Genomic DNA, 4,426 nt, shown 5'->3' with positions numbered 1-4,426 from the left:
TTCACTGTATTTTCTGTTCTCTTTGTTCTTTACATCATTTTGATGTCGACTCGTTTTACATGCCTCCTTTGACTTGAAACGCCAATTTTTTTCTTTTCCAATTTGATCGCCACTTTTTTCTTCATTATTTTTCTGCACCAAGCGACAATTTGCTTCAGCTTGCTCTACCACCTGATAATACTTTATAACTTTTGTAAATGGTAAGTCTTCTCTTAATAATTTAGATTGTAATTCTTTATCATTAATTCCTAGAACTACTTGTGTTCTTAAAAGCGCAACTTCTGTTTCTCCAAACAAGCACGATTTAGTTAATTCACGTAGATCAGCATAATATTTGTCAAATGGTTCACCATCGGCTTGTTTACGTGTAAAGTACTTGTAGTGCTCCATTACCTAATTTTTCCTAGGAACACAATATTCTTCCAATAACTTGAATATATTGTCCACAGTCACAACATCAATTTTAAATGTGTTGTAAAGTTTTAAACCATCTGGTCCTAGCAGATTTACTAACCTTGCCACTTGAACTTCTTGGCTTTTGATATTTGTCTCAGTTGCCATAAAGTATACTTCAATTTCTTGTTTGAAAATTTTGAAATTGTTATGTAAATTATCTGTGAGTTTTAAACTTGCAGGTCGATTGAAGTCCATGACGGATGGCTTATTTGTATCCGTTTTAATCCGGCGAATAGGTACTTTTATATATTATTTTATAATATATACGACTGTGCCATGTTTTATATTTTATATTGGTTGTATATGTAATAGGTAAATTAAAATAATATAGAACACAGAAATTAAAAGTTTTACATTTTATTAAACATTAACAAGCAACTGTACTTATGATAATGATACACACCACAGTCATAGCACGGTTATGTTGACATTTTATGACAACAGTGCTACCACATATTACAGTAATGACTTTCGTATGCAGGAAGTCTTTTAATGTGTTCAGTAATATCTTTTATAACTGCAGGAGGAAATCTGTTTTTAGGTGTTCTTTGGCCTCGTTAATCAGGAGAGCACCTACTTACTGGAGAATTTACTTTTCTCACCACTATACAACGAATAAACTTTGCAGTTTCTCCAAACACTTTTAAAAAACACCCTTTACTGATTAATGTTCACCTTGTTTGGGAATAAAAATAAAACTTTTTCTCTAGGTTTTGACTTTTCTGGTGTATCACATCTCTTGCGATTCTTTTGTTTGTTACCAACTGTTATCAACTCTAAAATGTATTATTTATTTATTTATTTATTTATTATTAAGTATTAAACGGGCAAGGCCTTATTACAATAAATAGCAATATTACAATCATTATGATAATGTGTACAAATAAGAATATAAAATTAATGCATATAATAATAATAGTATTAATAGTATTAGTCATAGACATGTAGTAAATATGTCTATAGAAATTAATAAAAATAATGAACAATGTACAATAATTATTGAAATAAACATAGCATTTTTAAGAGTTAAATAATTACAATACGATTTGAATGAGTCTAAATTAGGTGAGCTGAACATATCAATTTTAAATTTATTAACAGTTTGCATTAATCTATTGCAGGGAGTGTTATTTGCATAGTTAGTAACTTGCATGCTTAAACGAAAAGTGTTTGTCGATCGAGTGTTAAAAGTGAGAGTATAGAAGGTTAAACGGCTTAAAAAATCTGGACAATCTATATTACCATTTAAAAGCATGTGCAAGAAACATAAGTCAAGACTTATACGTCTGTTTTCCAACGTCTGGAGGTTTAATAAAGACAGAAGTGGATTGTAAGATGTGTGAGGTTCTCTTGGTTTGGAGCATTTAAATGATATGTAGCGTAAGAATTTGTGCTGTACTTTTTCAAATCTTGTTTTTTTCCTGTCTGGTAGGGAGACCATACAATAGAGCCGTATTCACAGATGGGTCGTATTAACGAACAGTAAATCGATTTTAAAGTAAGTTGGTCAGTAACAGCGGCGTATTTGGGAATAGCTAAAGGGAGGGGATGAGGCACTGAATGACATATGTAATAGTGCGGTGCTTTGCCCCCTACACCCCCCTTTGAGGTTTTCTATGCTTACTCACTACATACTGTACACTTTCCACAACATTTAATACCAATATCATTAATTTTAATCATTAATTTTAGTGAATAACAATAACATATTGATTATTTTTCATTAGATTTGAAATAAATTTTACTTTTTAATTTACACTCAAAAAATTTTCTTGGAGAATTAACTCTTTAACAATTACCATCCTACTATCACCACCTATGTCCAATAACACAATAATACATTTAGTACAAACATAATAGTATCATAAATATTTATTTTTTCTATAATAAATAATAATAATTACATACTCATACTTGTACTTACTTTATACTAATATACTTATAATACAAAATCAAGTTTTCTTTGTTTTATTGCTAGTTCATCAATTACTTTATCGATACTTATGTCTACTGTACGATGGACAGATAATAGTGCTAGTCCATGAAGACGTTCCTAAGGACAATACAAATAATGTATTACATTATAAATTATAATTGTGTATAGCAATATTAGAAAATAATATAAGAAAAACCTCATTCATTGAATTTCGGCAGTAAGATTTTAAGCGTATTATGTGTGGAAAAGCTCCGTTCTGGTGTTGCTGTAGGTACAGACAAAGTAACTAATATTTTAAAGAAGAAATGGATGTTTGGATAAATATCTTTATTGCAGTTTTGTAAGGATTCTAATCCATTTTTAGTAAGATTTTCACAGCTTGAAGCTATTTTGAGTTTCCACATTTTCAGTTCAGCCAAAACATTGTGTTTATCGGTAACAGAAAACTTTTGAAATTCTGTTTTATCGTCATCAGTAAACTCTGAGTGAAATAAGCATTCAAAACCTAGGGATTTCAGCAATATTTTAGTGCAAAATTAGCGCAAAATTTTCTGAATCTAACAGCGTCAATATGGTAGGTACTTTTTTAAGCATGAGCCCGAAAATCCTAAATAATTAAAGAGTTAAAAGACATAAAGAAATACACAACCCTAGCAGGGAGAGGTATAAATGTAAGATGTGCATAAGTTCTTTTCTTCAAATAAGTGATCTGAATTATCACCAAAAAACCATACATATCAAATATGAGTTAATTAAATGTCTTCATTGTACCAAAACATATGCAACTGAAAAACAATTGAAAATACACACTAATGATGTACATTTACACCTCAAACCATATAAATGTCCATTGTGCGAACTATCATTTGGTATGTCAATAGCACTCTTCCGACATCGTCAAAAAGTAATACATTAAATGTATGTAACACAAATACAGTTTTATAAAAAAAGCTTTTTTGTTTCAGGTACACGTCATAATGACCTCAAATGTTGACACCTGACTGATAAGCCAATAACGTAAACGTCATAAACTTTTGTCACTGCCCTTGATGTACTCAGCTATACAAGTAATTTGAACATAATGTACTTACTAACAAATTATACCTAAATGTTTTTTTTTTGCTATTTTGTAGAGTCCATCGCTACAAGTCCCATCATTGTAAAAAGGTGTGATAAAGAGGCTATACCCAGTGATAAGTGTCCAATCGAGGATGACCATTGCTACCATTCAGGGCCGGACTGGGTAGGGTCCGGCCCATTATCCCAAATATAATAGCGGCCCTATTCTCTGACCATAGGTGTAATTAGTTGGGGGCTAAAGGGGGGCTTAGCCACCAACATTTTTTTTTCCCCCCAAATAATATACCTAATATAATAAAAGATATATTATAAAAGAAAGTCATCTGAGAATCATTTATGATTTATTCGTTATAGAAACTGGAACCATTTGAGTTTTTTTATATTTACTATTTAGGTCGGTTCTTTATACATTATTGTACTTTGTGTCATGTCATTGTAGTTCTTTATAGTACAATATGTGTTAAGTAAAAATTATAATTGAGTGTACAAAAGCACAATTTTCATTCTGTTAATTGTTTATTCAAATAAAAGTACCAATGAAATTTAATATGGAAAGTATGACATTGTGACTATAGTTAATACTATAGTTACCTCCATTATCTTGATATAGGCATACCTAGCTAAATAAAAAAACAATAAAAATAATTAACAAAATTGAAAATGTCAAAACAAATACAACCTTTTGATTTATGAATACACTAGAGTCCGCCGCATGCCCAACTCCTGTCCCATCACAAACCATATCTGACTACAACGCCCATACGGAAGAATTCGAGTGCGCCTCAACTGTCTCGGATGGCTCATCGAATGAAAATGACGATCACGGCGACATTGAGATCGACCTCGCCGAAGACGAAGCCGACGTATCGAGACCGGGCAATGAAGACCTGGACGCTGTTCTTGCACCGGACGACACGACACCAATCCATGCCTTTATACACGAGGCCAGGGTGA

This window comes from Acyrthosiphon pisum, chromosome X (assembly GCF_005508785.2).
Source record: "Acyrthosiphon pisum isolate AL4f chromosome X, pea_aphid_22Mar2018_4r6ur, whole genome shotgun sequence".
NCBI classification, from domain to species: domain Eukaryota; kingdom Metazoa; phylum Arthropoda; class Insecta; order Hemiptera; family Aphididae; genus Acyrthosiphon; species Acyrthosiphon pisum.
This window is presented reverse-complemented; position numbering follows the sequence as displayed.